Below are 26,333 nucleotides of genomic sequence, written 5' to 3'. Positions count from 1 at the left end.
AGCGCCTCACGGTTTCCCCCCTGGCTCCTTGGCGCCCCCTGTCGCCGAGCTCCCCAGCAATTCGGCCCGGGGGAGGCTGGATAGGTGGAAGTCCCGGGTGTCGGGGAGCGGAGAGGCGCCCGGTCTGTGCCCCCGCGGACTGCGCGGACTGGCGGGCGGCCCCGCGGGAGGGCGCTGGGCGCTCAGGCCCGGGCGCAGCCCGCGGCCGCCGCCGAAGCCGCCGCAGCCATGTCCGCGCGCCCGCGTTGCCGCAGCCCGGCCGTGATGTCATCAGGCGAGCCCCCGCCGCGGCGCCCCATTCCCGCCCCCCGCGGGCCGCCGCCGCTGCAGCCCGGGCGCCGCGTCCCCGCCCCGACCCACGTGCGCCCGGCTTCTGGGATGCCGAGGCCGGCGGCGGCCGCAAGACGATGCGCGGGACCCGGGTGGCCACAGCGGCAGTGCTGCTCCTCCCAGCCCGCCGCGTCCCTGGCGGGGCTGCGCCCGGGGGCTGCGCACGGACGGGGGCGGGGGCGCCTGGGGAGGGAGGGGAGAGACTCCCCGCCGCCAAGTCCCTGCCTCGTCGCCGTCTGCTGAGTCATGGCAAGCGCTCCCCGCAGCCCTGGATCACTCGCATAGCGCGGCTGGCGCGGGGTGCGCAGCCATTGGGCTGGTCGCGGGGCCGCGAGCGCCGGGCATGACGCGCTGAGCCGCGCTCGCCCGTGCCCGCCGCTTCGTGGTGCGCCCGGCACGGGTGCCTGTGCCGCCGCCCTCCAGCCCCGCCGCCTCGCCGCCCCCGCCTCGCCCGCACCATGATCGCCGCGGCTTTCCTCGTCTTGCTGAGACCCTACAGCATCCAATGTGCCCTCTTCCTCTTGTTGCTTCTGCTGGGCACCATCGCCACCATCGTCTTCTTTTGCTGCTGGCACCGCAGGCTCCAGAAAGGGAGGCATCCGATGAAATCGGTCTTTTCGGGTCGTTCAAGGAGCCGAGGTAAGACACGCCGCGATGAATTTCTTCGGGCTGAGAGGAACATTTAAGCCAATTTGGAGAGTGAATTGGAGCTCGGGTCCGCGCTGCGGTCCCTACCCCCATCACCGCCTACTCCGCAAGCCTAGTACGTTTATGTGTTTAAACATCCCTTGCCCGTTTTGCCCTCACCGCCTTCCTCCGGTATCCCCGGATGGGATAGCCACGGCGATGTCCAGCGCTGGGAAGGGAGGCACGGACGCAAATTCTAAGTGTCAGTTTGCTAAGGGTAATAGGAACGGAATCCGGGGCTGCGGCATCCTCCCTTGACCCATCCATTGCTGGAGCTTAGGGGTAAGAAAGTCAGGCATGGAGAGTTCGGGGCTCCTCAACTCTCCCAGAACTTTCCCTGAAACTTCTCGCGAAGAACTCACCTAGAGACCGGTGGCCTAGTAACCTCCCCGCCCTACAATTTGTCCCCACCGAAATCAAGGCGTCTGGAATGTGCCTTCCTGACCCTTGTATCTCACCTAAATCATTAGTAACTCTGCAGGTGAAGAACAAGGAGTTAAATGAAGTCTCGTTTTTTTTCTCTTTTCTCCCCAGATGCTGTTATGAGATCCCACCACTTTCGTTCTGAGGTAATTTATTTAGCGCGCACGCTCAAGGTCAGAAGAAGTTCTCTTTCCTGAGTACCAATATTAATCATATGCGTGTTAAGAAACCAGTAGGGCATTGAATGGCAAGCATGCTGCCCCCAAGCCGAAAGTGACGTTTCTTTTTAAGCGGTTCCCCAACATTAGTGCCTAGCAAACGGACGGTGTTCACAGATTTCTTGTGGAGTGGAGCCGCTGTACCAGAGGGGCAAAGACAGCCCCTAAAAGCGCTACAGACCTTAGGAAACAGCCCCCGGGGTGGATCTCCGTTTCATTTACAGTCTGTAATTTGCCTGTGGAAGCTCTCTGGGTGCTGTCAGCTGGCTGTGGTGGTTCCCTTGAACTTGGATAGCCGACGACAGAGAAGAGCTTTTAGGAAGTTAGTGCAGAGCCATTTGATCCATATGCATTTCATTTTAGGCTTTCAAGCGTACCTTCATATTCACCCATAAAGCTTTCCACGTTTTATTGGGGTCATCTGAGGATTTTTGCAAAGTGATGGCTGGTGATCTGGCTTTATCTGATCGTGTGTGCTGGTCTTTGCTTTCGGAATGTGGACCATACCTCCGTGAGCAAGTGATGTGGGTGCAGTGATGAGGGTGGACTACTGTGGGACTGAGCCCCTTCTGACTGAAGGTAGAACAAAACAAAAGCACAAGCTCTCCGTGGCCCAGAGTCCCTCTATGAGTTTCCAGGCCAACCCCCACTTAGTGTGAGATAATTTTCTCTCTTTTCAGGAGAATTTCACACAGCTAGGCTGGGAGGTTACTGGTAACAATGCTTGATGTGGTTTACTCATTTTAGTAGACTTCATAGTTAGACACCCTCCATTTCCTTGACATTTACCTGGGAAATTATTCCACATTTCGTTTCACTAGTTAATCAGATGTTTTATTGCACCCTAGATGTTTTACTGGGCTCTGGTTGCTTGAAAGCATTAACTGCATTATTAGAACGTCATTATAATGTTGCACAGTGAGTAATTCTACTGCATTGAGCCCTGGAGGGTGCGAACTCCGTTTCCAATTTAGGATACTTAAGGGAAAAAATTAACTAGTCAGATAATCAAGAGGTTCTGTTCCTGTCTTCACACTAACTAGCTGTGTGGTTCTGGGAAACTTTCTTAACTTCTCAGCGCCTCAGTTTCCCTATCTGAAGAGTAGAACCAATAGTACCTTGTAGAGTTACAGTGGGAGGGGAGATTTACAAGTAATTATGTAAAAAAAATACTCAGTTCATAGTAAATATTCAGTACTGAGTAGTGATCATTACATCTTGTAAAATTGAACTTAAAAATGTGGAAGAATAAAAATCTTTGCACAATTTGAAGTCTTAATTAAGCTAATTGAAATTTATGGGAGACAACATAAGCTGTGTCTATTATGAAGCAGCATTTTTGGATATCTGATTAATAGACTAACTCCTTTAGATGTGACAAGAAATAAACAATGGTCAGGGTGCAAACATCAAAATTTAGGATTTTGATTTTAAAAAGACATTACCAGCTCCATTCACATAAGTGATAGAATCAAGATAATCCTTTTACGGATTATTATATTAACCATTAGACATTTCAGCTAAAACACAAAAAATTGAGATAAGAGTATGTCTTGTTATCTCTGAGTTAAGCATTTGTCCTGAGCTTGCATTTGGTTAGGAGAGCTGGGAGCAGTTGGTTAATGCTTTAACTCATTTCATAAGATCCCTAGTCCAGTTTGACATGTTGTCTAGACTTCTCACATTTGCCCCACCCACTAGCCTGTGAGCTCCTTGAGGACATAAATCATGTCTCTCTCGTTTAGGGCCGTATCCCAACTGCCCGGTATATAGTGGGTCCTTACAAAATACTTACTGAATGAATGAAAAATTTTTCAGTGTGTGCCAGTTCCTGGATGGGTGAATAGAACTTAGAGTTGGTCAGCAAAGAAAGTGCACATTCTCAGGACATTGCGTGGAATTCAACATTTGCTGAATCTCCTTCTAGCTTGTAAAAATTGCCCTGGAGTTTGTATTAAAAATATAAGTCACTAATTATAACAAAATGGATTTGCTTAGAATATTTTTTCCTCAGTGTGACTCACTGACTCAGTCCGTGAAGCATGCTGAGTCTTGATTTTGGGGTCATGGGTTCAGACCCCAGCTTGGGTGTGAAGCTACTTTAAAAAAAGGAAAAAAATATTTTTTTCTCAGGAAATTAAATACAGTATTGGCTTAATTTGTTGATGGGCTACTTGTGTTCCCTTTTGTACCAAATTTCTTTGATAAACTACTCAAAGAATGTTGTTTTATAAGTGAAAATCCTGAAACTGTGTTGTATGAAAGTGTCATATTTCCTCACTGTTTTCTACACTGGTAAAATATTTCCATATTTTACCACAAATAAAACATCTCCCTATGAAGAAAACATTGGAAATTATTTTTTCTTCTCCCCTTTTCTCAAAATGCCATTTCTAGAAGGATTTTCTTCTTGAGAATTACCTCTGAATATTTTGAGTTTCATCATTTTAAAAAATTAGAATTTGAGCAGCATAATGGATATTCTCATTGCTTTTTAGTAGTAGCTGCTGCAAAAATATTTCTCAAAGAAATTGTTTTGATTTTTGACAAGTCATAATCAAATTGAACTAAGAAGTTAGTGCCTTCCTCTTTCCAATCTCAGTAAGTAGATAATTCACTTTCAGCATTTCCATAGTGGTCAAATAAGGAAAATGAGTTTAGGATGTGCTGACTCATTTTGGAATGTGAAAGAGCTTTGGGAAAGCCCTTGAACATGTGAAGAAGTTTGTGAGGCCCATGCTGCTTTTCCTGGCAGAGGATAATGCTTCTGCTACCTACGTGCCCAGGAAGGAGTCCAACTGGACTGGAAATTTCAGGATGTTCCTTCCCAGGTAGTCAGAGAATTACTTGTCCAGGGGGAAAGACCCTGGCATCAGAACCCTCTTTGCTTTGTGAAGAAAGTCACATCTCTCATCTGAGGAGCTCCAGCTTTGTTTTCTTCACTAAGTATATAATATACACATTTCTTCAACATGCAGCAGTTTCTTCCTCATGAAGCAATAACTAAATAATATCCATGTTTATAAGATGTTTTGGAACTGTAACCACCTACTAGCCCTTTTGATTTTGATATACTCGTAAATTCATCTTTACTGGCTTGATAGACCTCTGAATTTTAATAATAGCATGTGAGAATGTGAAACTATTAACCCAGCCAGCAAGGGCTGAAGGCTGTAACTCCAGCTCACTGACAGTTATAAAGACCCAATGAGATAGATAGAAATATGTGTTTTATGTATGAATATAAAGAACTTGTGTAGTTTTGGGGGTTTTTTTGGTCATAAACAGCTAATGAAGAGAAGTGACTTCACATTGAAGTAGGACACAGTGTAGAAAGCAGGCGTTTAATCTGGGTATCTAAGAAGGGTACTTTTTCTGAGGATTTATGTTTTGTGCTGTGACTTCACACAATGCTTAACTGTTTCCCTGGATTCCTGTGGTGAAAATTGGGCAGTGACAATCCTGATTTTAAGGAAATTTCAGAAAGTGATATGGGTAATTGAGGTACCATTAGATTTAAAGAAAGAGTCTTGGGAGTACTTCAATGAAGACAATTATAATGTCCTTTGAGAATACCCGGAGTGAACAGTGGTAAATGATCCCTATTCATCAGCTCAGTGGAATAAGGGAAGCCTTGTTTCACACAGGGAGGGGGAAGAGTGTGTTGCATGTCTATCAGGATTTGAGTAAATATCTTCACTTCCCGTTTCAGGTAAAGGAACCAAAAGAGTTAAATTAAGCAGTTCCCAAAGAGTCACATAGCAAGATAAGGACAGAGTAAGACAAGAACTCCCTGGCTACATTTTGTCTGCCCTGTGGTTAACTGTGTCACTCATAGCTCAGGGAATAATATGCCCAACGTTCTCAATGAAAGGGGCAAGCTAAGTTGAGTGCATTGTTAATGGACATTTCTTACAAAGCAGAATAGATTAATCCTTTAGGCTTTTCCAGTGATTATCCAAGTTATCCTAGATGAAAGGATGTTCCACATAAACTCTCTTGGCCTCATTATATTCCCAGAGTGAACCTTTATCAAATGATGCAAGAATAGTCAGCAAAATAACCATATTTCATAACTTCTCATTAAATGTGTATATTTCATTGAGAATTACCCAATTTAGTGCATTACAGAAAATGATAGTTTGTTATTTAGGTCTCTTTTATAATTGGGTTATCTTTATAAATAAATTCTTTGCCAAGAGTCAAATTCTAGGTCTAAATTAATTTATCCTCATTAAATCAGTCAAAAATTGAACTCTACACGTGATATGGTATTCATTTATCTTCATGCAATTATTTTCAAAACAAATAAATTTCCTTTTTTTTTCTGTACAACATGTGATGTTAGATAGTAGAGCTAACAGAAGGTCTGAGGTATAGCCTCTGCCCTTGACAATTATTTCTAGGTCATTTCCTATATCAGTACTGAAATATTATAGTTGCTGGTTTCTTCTGTTACGGTAACTGAACTGCTGTGCTGTTTCCAACTGTGAATCACAAATGTGGCAAAAGCATCAAAGGCCAGGGTATACAAGTACAGCCAATATATTTGTAAAAAAGACAAATTCACCCTGTTCACAGGGCTTTATTCAGCCAGCATTCACCACTACCATATAATTTATCCTTGCTTTAGCTACATGGCAACAAAACAGAGTGCTAAAAGGAAAAAAAAAAAAAAAAAGAAGGAAGAGAAGCCCGCTTTTCCCCCATGCAATCCAGGCCAATTAAATGCAATCTAGATGAAAGTTGAAATAAGAGTTTTCCAGAGAAGTTTGAATCTTTGTGTAATTTTTTTTTTTTTAAGATTTTATTTATTTATTTGACACACAGAGAGATCACAAGTAGGCAGGGAGCTAGACACAAAGAGAGAGGGGAAGCAGGATCCCTGTTGAGCAGAGAGCCTGACTTGGGACTTGATCCCAGGACCCCGAGATCATGACTTGAGCCGAAGGCAGAGGCTCAACCCACTGGGCCACCCAGGTGCCCCAATCTTTGTGTAATCTTAAGGCTCAAGAATGACTCTTTTTTGAGATTTGGTTTATAAAATAGTACTAGGGCTAATTGCAAGTCTTGGTTTAATGAAAGGAATATGAAAATAGAGTTCGAATCCTGATTTTGGATTTTAGCTGTGCTGTTAACTGTGTGATCTTGGTCAAGTTCTTAGTGTCTCTGAGACTTAGAGTTGGTGTTCACTGGTAACATGAAGATGGTCGCTGAAGCCTTTTCCAGAAGGAATGTTTCCAGGCCATGTTTGTGCTATGTGCAAAGCATCATGCTAAAAAGGCATTATGTAAAACATGATTCCTGCCTTCTAGGAGATTAAGGCAAAGATGAAGATATAATTAACAAAAATACAAGTAAATTATGTATAGAAAAGGAATGGTTGGGGGAGTAGCCTGGGAGGCTCAGTCAGTTAAGTGTCTGCCTTTGGCTCAGGTCATGAACCCAGGGTCCTGGGATAGATTCTTGTGCTGTGCTCTCTGCTCTGTGGGGAATCTGCTTCTCCCTGTCTCTCTACCCTTCCCCCCTTGCTCATGCTCTCTCTCTCTCAAATAGATAAATAAATAAAATCTTTTTTTTTTTTTTTAAAGATTTTATTTCTTCATTTGACAGACATAGATCACAAGTAGGCAGAGAGGCAGGCAGAGAGAGAGAGAGGGGAGGAAGCAGGCGCTCCCCGCTGAGCAGAGAGCCCGATGCGGGGCTCGATTCCAGGACCCTGGGATCACGACCCAAGCCGAAGGCAGAGGCTTTAACCCACTGAGCCACCCAGGCGCCCTGATAAATAAATAAAATCTTAAAAAAAAAAAAAAAAGAAAAGGAATGATTGGAATAGTTCCGGTGAAGTGACTGCTTCTAGCTGGGGTGATCAGAAAAGCCTTCCAAGAGGCAGTGATATTTATGCTGAAACATGCAGGTTGGATAGTATCTTGCTAGACAGAGAGGAATGAGAGCAACCTCCCAGCAGAACGCATGGGGATAGGCAAAGATTTAGGAAGGTACATGGCTGTTTTCAGAGCTCAGTGTATGCCAATATGATTAGAACAAAAGGGTTCCTAGCTCTACATTCCCTTAAATCTGTAAAGAAATATAAATGAATGTCAGCTATAATAAAAATATTTTTCGTATACTACTTGATAGTTGGCAAAGGCCCTTGACATAACGTTACTTTATTTGAACACTGTAGGAGGTCACCTGTTATGAGCCCTCTCAGGAGAAGGAAAAAAAAAGTCGCTTTTTGATTTCTTTTCTGCAACTATAGTGAAACAGTCCCCTCACTCTTTTTTCACACTTAGGGAGAATGGGGAGTCATGTCCACTACTGCAGAGGTCCTGGGAGAATGACTGGATGTGTGGCTTTCTGGTCACCCTGAAGCTGTGCTTTTGCAGGATACCATGTTTTTCAGGTCCAGCGCTCAAGTATCACTGAGTTGTATTTTGACTTCAGACACCATATGTACGGCATTTGTGACATCTGGCTCATGTGTTCAGTGTGGTCATTACAAATTCTAATGCAAAGTATAATAAATTTGTAGGTAATTAGTTATACACCAGGTGGTTTTTATCAGCTTTGAAATATATTATATTTTTAAAAGTATTCAAAATGTGCCTCTGCTTTTAAACTTCTTCCTTGCAAATTTGTCTCCCATAAGAATTGTTCTAGGTGTTTATTTATGTCCTCCTCAAATTCTCAAGCCTACTCCTTCACCCTTGGCCAGTGACTTCTGTCTGCTAACTCACAGAGAACATCGATGCCATCAAGCAATAGCACTTAGTTTATTTATTTATTTGTGAGAGAGAGCAGAGAGAGAGAAAGCATGAGCAGGGATGAGGGGGTCAGAGGGAGAGGGACAAGCAGACTCCCCACTGAGCAGGGAACCTGACTTGGGGTTTGATCCCAGGACCCTGAGATCATGACCTGAGCTGAAGCAGAAGCTTAACCAACTGACCCACCCAGGTCCCCCAAGCAATAACACTTTAAACTTTTTGGTTCCTACCAACGAAGTGTATCTTAAACTTCCCTCCCAGTCCAATAGAAAAACCCATCTGTCATCCTCCATTCTCATAGTTCATTCTTATTCTTGAATTCCTTTTCTTCCCGACTCTTGGAGATGTTTTTCCATGAATCATACCCTCCTCATTTATTTTGTCTGGCTCCCTCCTTGCAGGCTCTATTCCCTAACACATAAGCATCATATGTGCTGTCTTTTAAAAAATTTTTTAATTTAAATTCTATTTAATTAACACATACTATATTATTAGTTTCAGAGGTAGAGTTCAGTGATTCATCAGTTGCATACAATGCCCAGTGCTCATTACATCAGGTGTCCTCCTTAACGCCCATCACCCAGTTACCCCGTGCCCCATCCATCTCCCCTCCAGCATGTTCCCTGTAGTTAAGAGTCTGTTATGGTTTGTATCCCTCTCTGTTTTTCTTTTATTTTGTTTTTCCTTCCTTTCCCCTATGTTCATCTGTCTTGTTTCTTAAACTCCACTAATGAGTGAAATCATATGGTATTTGTCTTTCTTTGACTTATTTCACTTAACATAATACCTTCTAGTTCCATCCATGTCATTGCAAATGGCAAGATTTCATTCTTTGTGATGGCTGAGTAATATTCCATTGTAAATTTGGATCACATCTTTTTTATCCATTCATCTGTGGATAGACATTTAGGCTCTTTCCATAGTTTTGCAATTGTGGAAATTGTTGCTATAAACATTCGGGTTCACGTATCCCTTCAAATCACTATGTTTGTATCCTTTGGATAAATACTAGTAATGCAATTGCTGGGTCATAGGGTAGCTCTATTTTTAACTTTTTGAGGAAACTCTATGCTGTTTTCCAGAGTGGCTGCTATGTGCTGCCTTTTGAAAGCAATACAAACCTCCTTATACCACCAGCTCTTCTCTTGGGGAGAGAAGTTTCCTGAAAAAGAGTCTTTTGTTACCTTCCGTTTCTCATCTCTCATTTATTCCTCAACTTTGTGTAATCTGGCTTCTTTTACTACTACTTAAAATCATTCACTCTTAGCTCACCAGTGAGTTCCCAATTGTTCAATCAAATATTTCAGTCTTTTTTGTTTTAAAAAGATTTTATTTTTTTATTTGACAGAGGGAGACACAACGAGAGAGGGAACACAAGCATGGGGAGTGGGAGAGGAAGAAGCAGGCTTCCGGCTGAGCGGGGAGCCTGACGTGGGGCTTGATCCCAGGACCTGGGGATCATGACCTGAGCTGAAGGCAGATGCTTAACGACTGAGCCACCCAGGTGCCCCCAAATATTTCAGTCTTTAACTGAAGATAGTCACGTATCTTGCATTTGACACTGTTGGCCCCTGATCTCTGTTTGAAACTTTTCTCCCAGGTTTTTGGACAATATTCTTAATTTTGCTCCATTTTTTGGCCATGGTTCCCTCTGTTCCTGCACTGGATCCTCCTCCTACTTATATGTTGATATTCCCCTGGTTCTGCATTGGGCCCAGTTCTTTTTAACATCTTTATTGAGCTATAAATCACATGCTATACAGTTCACCTATTTAAAATACACCATTCAGTGAGTTTTAGTATATCTGCAATGTTGTGCAACCATCACACAGTTTAATTTTAGAACATTTTTATTACTGTCAAAAGAAACTCCATACCTGTAAGCAGTCACTCCCCATTCCCCTCTCCCACTTCCATCCTCCATCCCCAACCTTAAGCAACTACTAACCTATGTTTTGTCTTAATAGATGTGCGGGGCCTCATTTTTGCCCACCGTATTTCAGCTCTACTTGTAGGATCTAACCATACTTACTGTTTTAGTTTACCCACATACAGCGGTTACTCAGAAATCTGTATCTCAAATTCAGACTTCACTCTTGACCTCCAGCTACAGACAGTTAGCTCTTTTCCCCTCATTTTCACGTGGAGGTACCATAGGTATCTCAGACTGAACATTGAACTTGTCAATCCCAAATCCTATCTGCCACTGTTTCGGGGAGTGGCACTACCCTCACCCCTACCCTCTGCAGCTGCTCAAGCTAGAAGTCTGGAAGAGATGGCAGATCCCTTCCTGTCCATCCTGTCCTCTTTTAAATCTCTGGAGTCTGCCTCCCTTACATCCATTATGGTTACCTTGGTTCAGACCCTATAATAATAGGTCTCCAGACCAGTCCCTCTGCCTCCCCATTTCCTATCCACATGCACTAATTTAATAAGAATCATTCAAAAATAAAAATTCTTTTTCTTTTTTTTAAAGTAGGCTCCATGCTGGGATGCCTGGGTGGCTCAGTTGGTTAAGCGGCTGCCTTCGGCTCAGGTCATGATCCCAGCGTCCTGGGATCGAGTCCCACATCGGGCTCCTTGCTTGGCAGGGAGCCTGCTTCTCCCTCTGCCTCTGCCTACCACTCTGTCTGCCTGTGCTCGCTCGCTCTCTCTCTCTCTCTAACAAATAAATAAATTTAAAAAAATTTATTAAAAAAAAAATAAAGTAGGCTCCATGCCAAGCATGGAGCCCAACATGGGGCTTGAACTCAAGACCCTGAGATCGAGACCTGAGCTGAGAGTTGGCCACCCAACTGACTGAGCTACCCAGGTGCCTCATAAAATACAAATTCTTAAGACTTTAATTATTAAGGGAGACATTTAGATTCAAGTAACCCCAACATAAAAATGGATTATTAATAAACAGGGATTTATATCCTCTCACAGCAAGAAGTCTAGAGATGCTGCAGGCTTTGCTTGAGCTTCATGGTTGTAGGATGGCTGGCATGGCTGCAGACATCATGCCCAAATTCAAGGAGGGAAGGAGAGGAAGGGATAGAGCTAGCCAAGGAAGGATATTCATCAGGAAATCAAAATTTTTGCCAGAAGCCCTTCCAGTTAGGTTTCTTCTTACACTTCAGTGGTCAGAACTGTGTCACAGGCCCTCTGCAAGGGAAGTTTGGGGTATGAGCTTTTATTTTTCCTAGCTTCTGTCGTAGAGGTATTCAAGGCAGAAAGGTTGGGTAAGCCATATTCCTCCCCTACTTCAAGTCCTTCAGTGGCCTCCCACTGTCTCCAAGGCAATTAAGTTCAACTTTCCTTTTTTATTTTTATTTTTAAGTAATCTCTGCACCCGATGTGGGGGTTGAATGTAGAACCTGGAGATCAAGAGTGCATGCTCCATGGACTGAGCCATCCAGGTGCCCCAAGTTCAACTTTCTCAATATGACATCAGGATGATTCCTATCCTGATGTCCTTTCGATAGTTCTAGTCTGACCATTTGTCCACATTTTTAATTCTCCAAGCAGATTGTGACCTTTTAGTATTATTCTTTTGTCCATGTTATTTCCAACTGAGAAAGCCTCTTTCTCTTTTCCATTTCTCTCATCGCCCGCCCACCACCAGCAAAAACAAAAATACTCAGGCACAAAAGGCTAACTCTTGATTTCCCTTTGAAACTTAGCTCATAGGTAATTTCTTCCAGGAAACCTTCCTAGGTCCCTCTTCATAATAATAATTGAGTTCTTTGTTCACCTCTTCTGCAAGATTGTGAATATCTTGAAGGTAGTCTAAATCACTAGTTCTTAGCTCAGTGTCTGGCACTGAATAAAGCTTGGTAAGTGTTTGCTAAATGAATGAATATTCGATGTTTTCTTTTTAAAAATTTATTACACTTATTTTTTAAAAGATTATTTATTTATTTATTTATTTGGGAGAGAGTGAGAGGGAGAGAGATCACAGAGGGGGAGGAAGAGGGAGAAGCAGACTCGCTGCTGAACAGAGAGCCTGATGCATGGCTCGATCCCAGGATCCTGAGATTGTGACCTGAGCTGAAAGGAAAAGTTTGAGCAACTGAGTCACCCAGGCACCCTATTTTCTTTTAAAGATTTATTTATTTATTTTAGAGAGATAGAATGAAGGGGAGGGACAGAAGGAGAGGGAGACTCCAAGCAGACTCCATACTGAGCTTGGAGCCTGATGCTGGGCTCAGTCCCATTACCTTGAGATCAGGACCTGAGCCAAAACAGAGTCAGATGCTTAATTGACTGCACCACATGGATACCCTGCTGTTTTCTTTTTAAGTCAGTTTAATTCTTAATTTTCATGGATTCTGTAACTTCCCAAATATTCCTGTATCTGTTTTTACTAAAAAGGAAATAGATGGTTTTCATTTTTTATTTCAGAAATACCGTTATGCCTTAGTTAACTTTGTGTATTTACTTTGAAAATACACAGATTCAGGCAATTTTAAGAGTTGAAATATTCCCTGACATTTTTATTCATTATTGAAAGGACTTGTATACTTTGATGTGAGAGTTTTGAACAAAAATTTTAATATTTAATGTTTTTACTCCAATTATAATATGAAAAAATCAATGTAAGTTTATTCTGAATTGTCTTGTATCCAATCCACCTTATCACTGGTATTGTCACTCAGTTTTAGTGCCTGAATTTTTGTTTTGTTTACAATCATATTGGTGCCAAGTGGTATTGTTTTAACTATCATGACCTTAAGAAAAAAGATTAGGGCAGTGTTAATGTGTAATTTATGCATTCATGCCAGCTGAGAGCCAAATGTTGTGGCTTGGTAATCTCTGTACAACTATTTTTGAGAAATGTGGTGATAATTTGAATAAAGAACATCAGGGGCACCTGGGTGGCTCAGCGGGTTAAAGCCTCTGCCTTCGGCTCAGGTCATGGTCCCAGGGTCCTGGGATCGAGCCCCACATCGGGCTCTCTGCTCCGTGGGGAGACTGCTGCTTCCCTCCCTCTCTCTGCCTGCCTCTCTCCCTACTTGTGATCTCTGTCTGTCAAATAAATAAAATCTTAAAAAAAAAAAGGAACATCAGAAATATCAAATACCATTGTAAATATATAACTCCATTTCATTCCTTTTAATTTCTTTAAAATACATATAATTGTTTATTTTTTAATTTAATTTTATTTTGTAAAGATTTTATTTATTTATTTGCCAGAGAGAGAGCACAAGTAGGCAGAGAGGCAGGCAGAGAGAGAGGGGGAAGCAGGCTCCCTGCTGAGTAGAGAGCCTGATGTGGGCCTTGATCCCAGACCCTGAGATCATGACCTGAGCCAAAGGCAGAGGCTTAACCCACTGAGCCACCCAGGCGCCCCATATAATTGTTTAGAGCACAAATTATAACATTGTCTTGTGGGATGTATGATGTATAGGTAGAGGTTTGGCAACTATAGTGTAGGCAAGTACAGGGAAATAAGTGGACTCCCTGTATAAGCGTAACATTTTTACATTTTATATGAAGTAGTATATTAACTCTAAGTAGAATGAAAAGTTAAGGGTGCACATTTTAATTCCCAGAGCAACCAATAAAAAATAATGATATTTTGATTTATTTATTTATAATAGATAAACCCAAATTAAATTCTAAAAGATATCCAGATGATCCAAAGAAGGAAGAAATGAAGGAAGAAAGTGACAAAAAACAGAGGGGACAGGCTGAAAATAAAATCTGAAATGGTAGACCTAAATCCATATTATAATTGTATTAAATATTAATGGATTAAACACTCTGGTTAAGAGATAGATTATCAGAGGGTGGCTCAGTGGGTTAAGCCTCTGCCTTTGGCTCAGGACATGATCTCAGGGTCCTAGGATTGAGCCCCACGTCAGACTTTCTGCTCGGTGGGGAGCCTGCTTCCCCCTCTCTCTCTGCCTGCCTCTCTGCCTGCTTGTGATCTCTGTCAAATAAATTTTAAAAAATCTTTTTTTTTTAAAGAGACAGATTATCAGAATGTATACATAGTGAGACCCGACTATGTGCTGTTTATAAGAGATATACTTAAAAACCCAGTTACACTGAGAGTGAATGGATGGGAAAAATAAATCATGCATATGATAAAAGAGGATAAGAGTGGCCATATTAATATTAGATAAAATAGATATCAAGACAAATAGAGATACAGAGGGATGTTCCATAATGATAAAAGAGCTAATTTTTCTGGGAGACATAATTATAAATGTGTAGGTATCTAATAACAGAACCTCAAAATACATGGAGTAAAAATTATTGAAATTAAAGGGAGAAATAGGGTTTCTCCTATTTCTATTTGGTTGTAGAGATTACTTAAAAAAATAAAATCTTAAATCAGAATAGTGGGGTGCAACCAAAGCAGTGCTTAGAGGAAAATACATAGCTTTAATTGCTTGTATTAGAAAAGAAGAAATATCTAAAATCTAACAAATTTTCAACTTTAAGAAGCTAGAGGATAAAAAAGGTAAACACAAAGTAAGTGGAAGGAAGGAAATAATAAAGAGCAGACATTGATGAAATAGAGAGAAAAACATACAATGAGAAAATGAAGAAAGCCAAAGTTGGTTCTTTGAAAATATCAACCAAGTGTTTAAATATCTAGCTAGACTAATCAAGAAAGAAACAAAAAAATTACTGATATGATACATGGAAGAGAGTTTGTAACTATGGAACCTACAGTCATTAAAAGAATGAGAGACTATTTTGTTTAATTTGATGCCAAAATACTTGACAACTAAGGTGAAATGGACAAATATTTATTTATAGCCCTTCAAGTATCCATCCTGTGCATATTTCATCATGTCTTAGAATTACTCTAACCCCCAAATCTTGAATTCTGAAATACCTCTCTCTATACAATCTCCTGTCTTTTCACCTCATCATGCACTTTAAAAAAAAATTTTTTTTTTTAAATTTTAAGTAAACTCTCCTCCACACATGGGGCTTGAACTCACGACTCCAAGATCAAGAGCCACATGCTCTCTCGACTGAGCCAGCTAGGTGCCTCTCATCACACAGTCCTAATGAGCTTCTGTCTTATCTTTGTCAGGACCTCTGGGCCTAAATCTTCGCTGGCTTTCAGTCTATCAGCATTTTCTGACAACTTCACTTACATTTCTGCTCAGTATAGACCCTTAACCAACTATATAGAGAAGCTTTTACTGTTACTCTCTCTTTGCTCATGCATTTACTTGCTCTGCTACCAGTGACTTTGACAATTCCCAGACCCGAGTCAATCTCATGGACTACTTTTCTATTTCTATGCCTAGGAGGCCTGTCCTTATTGGACATCTTCATAGAACCCAGTCATTTGGTTCATGGTGTAATCCAGCAGTCATGTGTGCTCTTTTTTAGTACATCAATTAGCTCCTTCTTTGTAACAAATTACTTGAAACATTAACTATTTAGTTCACGATTCTGGGGATTGGCAGCTTGGGCTGTGCCCAGTTGGGCAGCTGTTCTGGTGTGAGTCAGGCTTGGCTTATCACAGCTGGAACTCACTCATGTGTCTTTGGTCAGCCTCAGGCAAACTCAGTTTTCCTTTACAGGTCTCTCCTCTTCCAGCAAGGCAACCCAGGTTTGTTCACTTGTGGCTAGATTTGGGTTCCAAAAGCAGCAAGAATGGAATAAGTGAGACCTCTGTGGGTTAGGCCCTGAACTTATAAGTACAATGTCTCTGCTTACATGTTGTTTTGGCCACAGTGAGTCATAGGTGTTGGGGGGAACAGAGTCATGACAGAAGGAGTTGAAAGTATTGTGGCCACATTTGCAATCTGCCATAGATAATCTTTTGACTTATTTCTGGTGTACTGATACTACTCTCCTCAGAAGCACTCATTTTAAGCTTTTTCTGTTGTTTTCCCTGGACAGTCTTTCCCAACATCTTGGATTTCATATATATATGGAAATTACTTCCCCCTGAAATTTCTAGCCCTGATTTGAGTTTTCCATTTTTTGAGGTATAACTACCAGTTTTAGGGTATTTTCTATTGCCTCAGAAAGATTTCACATGCCTTTTTACTTTTAATTCCGGTTCCCACCCCTTACCTCACAAAACCACAAATCAACTTTCAGTATCTCTAGATTTGCCTTTTCTGGATGTTAAATATAAGTGGAATCATATAATGAGTAGTCTTTTTGCATCTGGCTTTTTTCCTGTGACCTGATGTTTTTGCAGTTTATCCATATTGTAGCGCGTATCAGTAGTTTGTTCATTTTTATTGCTGAATAGCCTTCCATTCTCTGAATATGGCACACTTTGCTTACCCATTCACCAGTTAATGGACATTGCATTTTTCTCTCCAGTTTTTAGCTGTTATAAATAATGCTGTTATGGATATTTGCTTAAAATCTTTGTGTGGACATATGTTTTCATTTGTCTTGGGTAAATACCTTGTTTTTTGTTTACGTGATTAGTGTATGTTTGATTTTTAAAGAAATTGTCAAACTGTTTTCCAGAGTGGCTGTATAATTTAATCAATGTATGAGGGTTCTAGTTTCTTCACGTCTTTGGCAGTACTTGTTATTGTCTTTTTAATTATAGTCATTCTAGTGGGTCTTAAGTGGTATTCTGTAATTTTAACTTGGATTTCTCTAATGCCTCATGACTTTGAGCATCTTTTCATGTTCAAATGGTTCAAATCATTGGCCATTTTAATTTTTATTATTTTATGAGAATACTGAGTTAATTTTTTTTATTTTTATTTTTATTTTTTTTAGATTTTATTTATTTATTTGACAGACAGAAATCACAAGTAGGCAGAGGCAGGCAGGCAGAGAGAGAGGGGGAAGCAGACTCCCTGCTGAGCAGAGAGCCCCGATGCAGGGCTTGATCCCAGGACCCTGAGATCATGACCTGAGCCGAAAGGCAGAGGCTTTAACCCACTGAGCCACCCAGGCGCCCCCTGAGTTTATTTTATATGGATATTTTTGTCTCCCACCGTTTCCATTTGCCGGACAATGACTAGTACTATATCCTATTGTAACATTCCACACATACTTAAAACCAAGTAAAGGGTGGGGTTCCATCTCTAAAAATCAAATAGGCATTTTGGATAACACAATCTTGGCAATGGAACCTGGACTACATTTATCAGACACATTAGGGAAATTTTTACTCTGCCTTGTAAAAAGGACAGCTAGGTAGAAACTTTTACAGCAATGAAATAAGATGGGAAAATTTTAACACACTGCTTCGATTTTTATAGAGACCTCTCCACTGCCAGAGATCTTGAATAAGCCAGTTGGTCAGTCATCCAGAGCAATTCTTCACATAACTGATGACTTTGGCTTCCACTTAGGAAAGATAAACACCTTTTTCTCTATTTGTTTGCATTTGCTGTAATGTCTTCTGTGGAACTAGGTCCTTTCTGTGTTTTAAGGTTTTTTTCCCCTTGTTTTTGGAAGAATTCTTGACCTTTTGATCTTGGTGTTAATGGTCTTGAGTCTTTACCATTCTGGATTGACTTTTGTGCTTTTTTTTTGGCTGGGATATCTCATACAGATTTCTTTATTGGGGCATTCCCTTTAGCTTTCTCATTATCAAAATCATCATCATCATCATCATCATCATCTTCATCTTCATCAGCAACAAGTTTTACTTTTTTCTGTGGAACTTCACTGCCACTTCTGGGGGCAGATTGCTTTCCAGATATCCTTAGGAGTTTCATATTCTTCTTCCCTTCATCTTTAACAGACATGAGATATATGAATGTTTACTTATGGTCTGTGGTCTGTCTTTTCATTTACTTAATGGTATCTTTAAAAAAAAATGTATTTATTTGACAGAGAGAGAGAGAGAGAGAGGGCTCACACAAGCAAGGGGGGCATAGGGAGAAACAGGCTCCCTGCTGAGCAAGGAGGCTGATGCTGGACTCCATCCCAGGACCTTGGGATCATGACCTGAGCCAAAGGGAGATGCTTAACCAACTGAGCTGCCCAGGAGTCCCACTTAATAGTATCTTTTTAAGTGTAAAATTTTTAATTTTTCATTAAGTCTAATTTATCAATTGTTTCCCTTTATGGTATCATGTCTAAGAACTCTGCCGCATCCAAGGTCATGAAAAAAATTTTTTTTTCCTAGAAATTTTATAGTTCTGGTTCTTATGTAATCTATGATCCATTTTGAGTTTTTCTTTTTTTATGAAGATATGCATTATTGGTATTCTAAGTATTAATAGGGTTCATCAATGGAGCCATATGAGGCTGGTGTTTTCTTTGTGGGAATATTTTTAAGTTACTAATTTAAAATTTAAGTATTTAATTTCTTTACTTTTTATATGCCTATTTGGATTTTCTATTTCTTCTTGAGTTAGTTTGATTATTTGTATCTTTCTAGGGATTTGTTCATTTCATCTAAATTGTTTAATTTGTTGGTTTAATTTCTTTTTTCTTTTTCTTTTTTTAAAAGATTTTATTTATTTATTTGACAGAGAGATAGAGAGAGAGCACAAGTAAGCAGAGCAGCAGGCAGAGGGAGAGAGAGAAGCAGGCTCTCTACTGAGCACGGAGCCCGATGCAGGGCTCCATCCCAGGACCCTGGAATCATGACCTGAGCCGAAGGCAGCTGCTTAACCAGCTGAGTCACCCAGGCACCCCTCAGATTTCTTTTTTCTTATGGCTAGGCAGAAAGTTGGGGCTTTCATTGTTTTGTTCTGTTGCATACTTCTGTGATGATGCTTGCATCCAGGGCTAGGTGGCAGGAAAACATAGGGTATATATTATAGTGGTGAGAGCTGACCCCACTCTCTTGGGATCAGAGAGGAAGGTTTCCTTCCTAAGAGTTTTGGCTCCTATACTGTTGGAACTTCTAATGTCACTGCCTGTGGGATTGCTTGAAGGGCTGGGGCTCTGAAGAACTCAGAAGAAAAAATGGGGGATTTCTGCACTCCCTTTCTCACTCAAGTCTGAAAGGACCTTCTCTTTGAATTCTCTCTGTCTGAGTCTCAGTACCCAGTTCTGGGTTTCGGACTGTGATGCTGTGTTGCATTTAGTCTGGGGGGTACTGAAGACCAAAAATGGCAAACTCACGATTGATTTGGTGGTGCTTCAAATTCTGGCCTTTTCATGTCAAGCCCCTTGCTACTAGTTGCTTCTCAGAGTCTTCAGAGAGCTATTTGCTCAGTGCATCCTGTTCAGTTGTATAGATGTGTTCAGTGGGAGACATATGCTTATTCTACCTTACTGTACCCAGAACCATGATTGGTTTTGTTTATTTTTAAAAAGATAGTATTGATTTATTTTGGAGAGGGCAGTGGTGGGGGGAGCGCAAGTGGGGAGTAGGGGTAGAGGGAGACTCTTCAAGCAGACTACCTGCTGAGTACAGAGTCCAACTCTGGGGCTTGATCCCACAACCCATGAGTTCATGATGGGAGCTGAAACCAGGAGTTGGATGTTCAACCAGTTGAACCACGCAGGTGGCCCACCATGATCTGTTTTAAGTAGTCTATTCTCCCTCCATCTTGAGCCCATTGCTTTTCTCTTTTTATTTATCTACATTTCGAAAAATCTTGTAGCATTTTGCCATCTTGGATGATGCTGGTAGTGACATGTATTGCTGCATATAACTCATGCAACACTGAAGATTCCATTTATTTCATCATTATACTTTTAGTAACCTAACTTTAATATGTTTCCTTTGGAAAAGTTTTCTTTCCTTTTCTTTTCTGATCAATCTCATCATTTTCCAGTTTGCTGGCTATTCTGGACTTCCTTCTAATTTCTGAAAACTAAATAGACTGGGATTAAAGAACTACCTGCAGATTTTGGAGAAAAAAGTACACATTTTATCCTGTTATTTACAAAGAGAAAATAATTCTCACATTAAGAATAAGGCAGTAGACCATTAACAAGTTTTAAATAACTAACTGAACAACTTTGGAGAATTATTAACAAACATTTAGTAAATAAATTCCTGCCACTACCTACCCTGCAATGAGCTGCATGAAGGAGGAAGCAGGCATTCTCAAGCATTTCAGACTGATAGAGAGTGTAACTGCCTCTTGTTTTGTTTTATTTATTTATCTATTTAAAAGATTTATTTAGTTATTTATTTGTCAGAGAGAGAGACAGTGAGAGAGGGAACACAGGCAGGGGAGTGGGGGAGGGAGAAGCAGGCTTCCCACCAAGCCGGGAGCCTGATGTGGGGCTCCATCCCAGGATCCTGGGATCATGACCTGAGCTGAAGGCAGCCGCTTAGTGACTGGGCCACCTAGGTGCCCCTGCCTCTTGTTTTAAAAGCTGCCATAGGGACATTCCAAAGGAATTCCAAATATATTTGGGAAGATTTGTGAAACTGTCTAGCTTTTAAAAAGTGATGCAGTATAACAGAAATTTGCAATACAAAAAGAAACTTAAAAAGTTTAAAAATTAATTTGTAATAATGAGTTTATTTCTACTGTTCTGAAGTCCTCCTATGGGATCTCAACCTTTGGGGGACATTGTCAGAATCTTATGAAATCTATGGTCTATCTCTCCAGAAATATTAGGGGTACATAGACATATATACTTGCATACTTTCAAATGCCTGTGGAGGTCCTCTTAATGCAGAGATAGATGTCAGTTAAGGAATTCTGCAGTAAGATGACCAGATATCTTTGTCTAGTTAGGTTTGGCATCGTTTTTTGAAAATCTCTACCAGGTGAAAATTTGTGCTGGGTAATTCCTTTAGCAGGGTGAGTTGAGCTTTAGTTCCCACTATGGTTCAGGTGTGAGATGTAAATAAATTCCTGTTATTACTGGTAATACTTGGAGAAATTCATAAAGTCGTTCCCGATCCATAGTCTACAACTGGAAATTCTAGCTCAGATCTTTTACTGCAGCATAGAGGTTGATGTGCTTCAAGTTTGTTTAATAGTGAAGTACATCCTTGTGGGGCTACAAAAACTACCTGGGGCGTTGCTTCTCGGCTTGCGTTTCCCTTGCTGCAGTGAGAGGGATAGAGTGGAAATAACCCTGACTTTGTTATCAAAAGACCTGAAGTCAAGTCCTGTTCTTTAGCTTAACTTGGGTAAGTCACTTAATGTTGGTAAGGCTCACTTTCTCCTTTGATAAACCAGAAATAGCAATACCTATTCTATCTTTTTACAGGATGTTCTGAGAATCAGTGAAAATATTATATGTGATTTTTAAAATATACAAACCTATCGATTGAAAGATAAAGGCACACATGGCTATGACAGAATGGAGACTTCATTCATTCACCATGCATTTTTTCATTAGCCAATACCTATAAATCTAACATGCATAGGGAATCGTTGATTTCTCTATTCTCCTGATTGGAAATATGGCCCTAGTATCTCTCAAAATCTTTTTAGACTCTGTTTGTCTCGTATAGAAAAAAAAAAGAGAGAGAATAAAAGGAAGGTTAGTGATAGAGAATGAGGAAGTCGAATATTTGTGTAGTATTTACGTTGAAAAAAAATCAGAATCAAGTCGTTTATACGAGCTCTTAAATTGATAGTCAAAGGAAGCAGGGTGATTTTAGGCTCTTCTGGAAATAGTGAAATCTCCTCCTGCCCTATATCTTGCCCCAGAGGTGACCTAGTTATGGGGAAATGCTAATAGCTGCCATTTTTTGAGAGCTTTCCTATCTTTACATTTGTCCTATCTCATTTAATCACTTACCCAAGGTCAGACAGTGGTTGTTGCCAGAGCTAAATTCCAACCCTGGTCCTTTTACGTGCACAGTCCATGCTTATAGCTACCTAGCAGCAGAAAAGTGGGGCCGAGTCAGAACAAGCTGAACTGCCATTTGCTTTTTCTAAGGTTCATAGGGATCACATGTTAATTCACCTTCTTTAACCTTGAAAGCTCAGAATGGTTACTTTGAGCTTGCTCTCTGGAACTTAGAGATAGAATTGCTGTCTGAAAGCAGGGTGGGATTCAGAAGGAATCAGGTTTTAGCTTTAAGCATAAAGATCTCTGAGCTCCACTTTTTAATTCTTGAAATTCTTGAAGTGGATTTCCAATATTTAATCTATTTTCTGAGATCTCCTTTTTCAAGCATATTGGAATTTATATTTCTGAGTTATTAGGAAATGTGAAACAGTATGATTATTATAACTTGTAAACACAGTGCATTTTCTCCATTATTAATAGAAAGAAACATGTGCTGGTGTTTTCCCCAGACACAGTCAGATGCAGACTGAGGGGCTGAATTCCCCCTTGGTCTGCTCTTTGAGGAAGATGCAGGCTGCTGGTTACATTACTGATGTGGCAGAACAGAAGAAACCAAAGGTTGCATTTTAATAACATTCTTAGTTGTTTAGATTCCCTTAAGATATTCAGAGTATCTAGCTATATGTTTGAATCATATGCTGTCCTGGATGAGAGGTAAAATTAGGAAATTTTGGCTACTGCTACATTATAATTTCTCTAGAAACCTCAAGAAAATAATGGACTCAAGCGTGCCTTGAGCTGTTCTCTGAGAAACTATGGCAACAGGCCTTTTAATTAAAGCTGAACTAGTGTGTGTAGCTTAGAAAAACAGAGAGATACTGCCAGCTGATAGGAAGAGTGTATGGGAGTAATCCAGAAAACTAAAAAAAAAAAATTCTTTTTAGATATATTTAGATAACTCTTTATTATCTATCTTGTTCAAAGAAACAGTAGGAAAATCTTTTAGTGAATATCAATATTTGGTTTTGGAATATGATATTTTTTCTATAAGAAAATATACTTTCCTAAGTATGATTTTTAAGATTAATATTCAAATTAATTTGTGTTTCCTGAGTACATGTTAACTGAAGTTGGAAGGGCCAGCCTGGAGACATCTCAGTTGCAGAGGGCAACCAACCCGGATGTTACAAAAAGGATGATCTTTTCTTTTTGATAATGGAGACTATATCCATTATAGCCACAGTGAAATGCACTGGTGGGCTGTTGATCAACAAATTAGTAAGCTGGCCCCCAGATGAGATGAACCATTTACAGCCAACATGCTAGAATTTGTAAACTCAGAGCTTACCAAAAAGTAATCTAAAAAACAAAAACTAAACAGGAAGTCAAGAGTTGTCATTTTTCTAGGCTCAAAATATGGGTTATGCTAACAACACCCAGTGACGGAGAGATTTTATCGCCTTCTTTCCCAGGGAGAATTTGAGTTTATGCCTCTTGTTTTAACATCCTGTCGGATTAGTGCTCCCATTCACTCTTAAAAATGCACCTGTTTGGGGGATAAGTTGTATAGTCACTTGGTCAAGGCAATAGCACAAAAGATGAGTAGCCTCTAATGAAATAAAACATAATGGTGACAAATATAAAGCTCATAAGCCAGAGTTAGTAGAGGAACTGGCTCTTAAAATAGTCTGTGATCCAGTCTCCTTGGCCCTGGCTTGTAGTTTACCTTTTATTGTATTGTTGGCAGAGTTAGCTATCCATAATCAGATCTGATCTTCTACTCCTTTTGCTTAATGGCATTGCTTACAGAATTAGTATACCTTTCTCAGTCTTAGCTCCACCTTACCTCTAATGCATACATTACAAACTCAAACAAGGCCTAGTTGCTCGATGTTCACTGTACCCTCTGGGTTTTCCTACTACTGCCAGTGCTGGAATTCCTCTACTCTTTTTTTGTGTATGTGTCTATGTGTGGCAAACTCCTGCTCATACTTAAAAACGAAGATGAGGGGTGCCGCCTAGGTGGCTCAGTTGTTGAGCGTCTGCCTTCAGCTCCCGGGGTCATGATCCGGGCATCCTGGGATCCAGCCCCATGTTGAGCTCCCTGCTGGGCAGGAAGCCTGCTTCTCCCTCTCTCACTCCCCCTGCCTGTGTTCCCTCTCTCACTGTGTGTCTCTCTCTGTCAAATAAATAATTAAAATCTTTAAAACAAAAGCAAAAACGAAGATGAAACATCCCCTCTTTCCTTCCTTTATCTTCCTTTATCTCACAATCCTTCCTTAATCCTCTCAAACATTCTCCTCTCTGGGACTGGATGAGGGCACCAGATATAGGGATTTATACAACTGTCTTCCCAAGGCAGGTGATACGTGCAGTTGACCCTTGAACAATGTGGGGGTTAGGGGTGCTGACCACCCCCCCAGTTGAAAATCCATGCATAATTTTTGACTTCCCCCAGAACTTAACTTCTAATAGCCTACTGTTGACTGGCAGCCTTACCAAGAACATAAATAGTAGATTAATATTTTTTTTAAGATTTTATTTATTTATTTGTCAGAGAGAGTGAGGACAGGCAGAGGCAGAGGGAGAAGCAGGCTCTCTGCTGAGCAAGGAGCCCGATGTGGGACTCGATCCCAGGACCCTGGGATCATGACCAGAGCCGAAGGCAGCCGCTTAACCAACTGAGCCACCCGGGCGTCCCTAGATTAATATTTTTAATGTATATGTATTATATGCACAATCCTTACAGTAACGTTAGCTACAGAAAAGAAAATGTTATTAAGAAAATTCAAGGAAGAACTTCTGGCTTCCCTCTAGCTACCATCTTGCATCCCTGCATGTGTGCATCTAATCTCAGCTGGTCTGCCTGAGACCCCCTGAGTGTCAACCCTCGTCCCCTTTTTCCACTCCAACAACACGAAAGGAACTATCATGAACCAGGAGAAACTCACCAAACTGCAAGCACAAGCTCGCATTGGGGGGAAAAGAAGGTGGTTCATAGAAAGGCTATAGCAGATGATAAAAAAACTTCAGTTCTCCTTAAAGTAGTTAGGGATAAACAGTATCTCTAGTATCGAAGAAGTGAATATGTTCACAAACCAAGAAGAGTGATCCACTTTAACAACCCCAAAGTTCAGGCTTCCCTGGGGGTGAATACTTCCACCAGTACAGACCATGCTGAGACAAAGCAGCTGACAGTAATGTTACCCAGTATCTTAAACCAACCCAATGCAGACAGTCTGACTAGTTGAAGGAGACTGGCTGAATCTCTGCCCACATAGTCTATGGACAGAAAAGCAGCACTTGCTACTGGAGTGAAGGATGATGATGAAGATTCAGATCTTATGGAGAATTTTGTTGAAGCTTCCAAGGGTGAAGCAAACGGAATGGAGTCAACTTCTGAAGAAGATACAACTTGAGGAAGTTACTGGGGGCTGCTATTTTACATTAAGACTGCTTTTTAAAAATTTTGTTCCTGGATCTGATAAAATCTAGATGTCTAATATTTTTAAGCCAAAGGCCTTTGGACACTGCAGCTCTTTTCAGTTTTTACTTACATACAATTTATTCTTTGTAGCTAATTAAGCTGAAGAGGCCTGGGAATAAAGTTTGAAACAAGGTTAATAAAGTTTTGCCTAGTTTAAAAAAAAAAGAAAGAAAGAAATTCAAGGAAGAGAAAATACATTTATAGTACTGCATTTATAAAAAAAAAATCTGTGTGACCTGTCAGAATGGCTAAAATCAACAACACAAAAAAACAGATGTTGGCGAAGATGTGGAGAAAGGGGAACTCTCTTGCAGTGTTGGTAGGAGGGCAAATTGGTGCAGCCACTCTGGAGAACAGTATGGAGGTTCCTCAATAAATAACAGAACTACTTCCTGATCCGGCAGTGGCACTAATAGGTATTTACCCAAAGAATACAAAAGTATTAATGCAGAGGGATACATGCATCCTATAGTAGCGTATCCACAAAAGCCAAATTATGGAAAGAGCCCAAGTGTCTCAATTGATGGACGGATTCAGAAGATGTGGTATATGTACACAATGGAATACTACTCAGCCATCAAAAAGAATGAAATCTTGCCATTCGCAACAACATAGATGGAGCTAGAGAGTTTATGCTAAGCGAAATAAGTCAGTCAGAGAAAGACAAATACATATGCTTTCAGTTGTATGTGGAATCTAAGAAACAAACAAGCAAAGGGAAAAAGAAAAGGAGAGGGAGGCAACAACCTACCCCCACTCGTGTATACTTTCTCCCTCAAATAAATAAATAAAATCTTAAAAAAAAATATTTGT

The 26,333-nt window shown here is 40.7% G+C and overlaps 1 pseudogene across 1 annotated transcript; it reads left to right on the top strand.

Annotated features, from left to right (window-relative positions):
- Window positions 1–984: 984 nt before the first annotated feature.
- Window positions 985–25,452, top strand: LOC308344363 (annotated as a pseudogene). Its single transcript has 4 exons — window positions 985–1,234; window positions 1,552–1,586; window positions 2,022–2,169; window positions 24,957–25,452. The product of its transcript is annotated as an uncharacterized misc_RNA (transcript).
- The last annotated feature ends 881 nt before the right edge of the window (window positions 25,453–26,333 follow it).

The sequence above is a fragment of the Martes martes genome, assembly GCF_963455335.1.
Source record: "Martes martes genome assembly, chromosome: 6".
Lineage (NCBI taxonomy): Eukaryota > Metazoa > Chordata > Mammalia > Carnivora > Mustelidae > Martes > Martes martes.
Note: the sequence above shows the minus strand (reverse complement) of the source record. Positions and strands in the feature narration are given on the sequence as shown.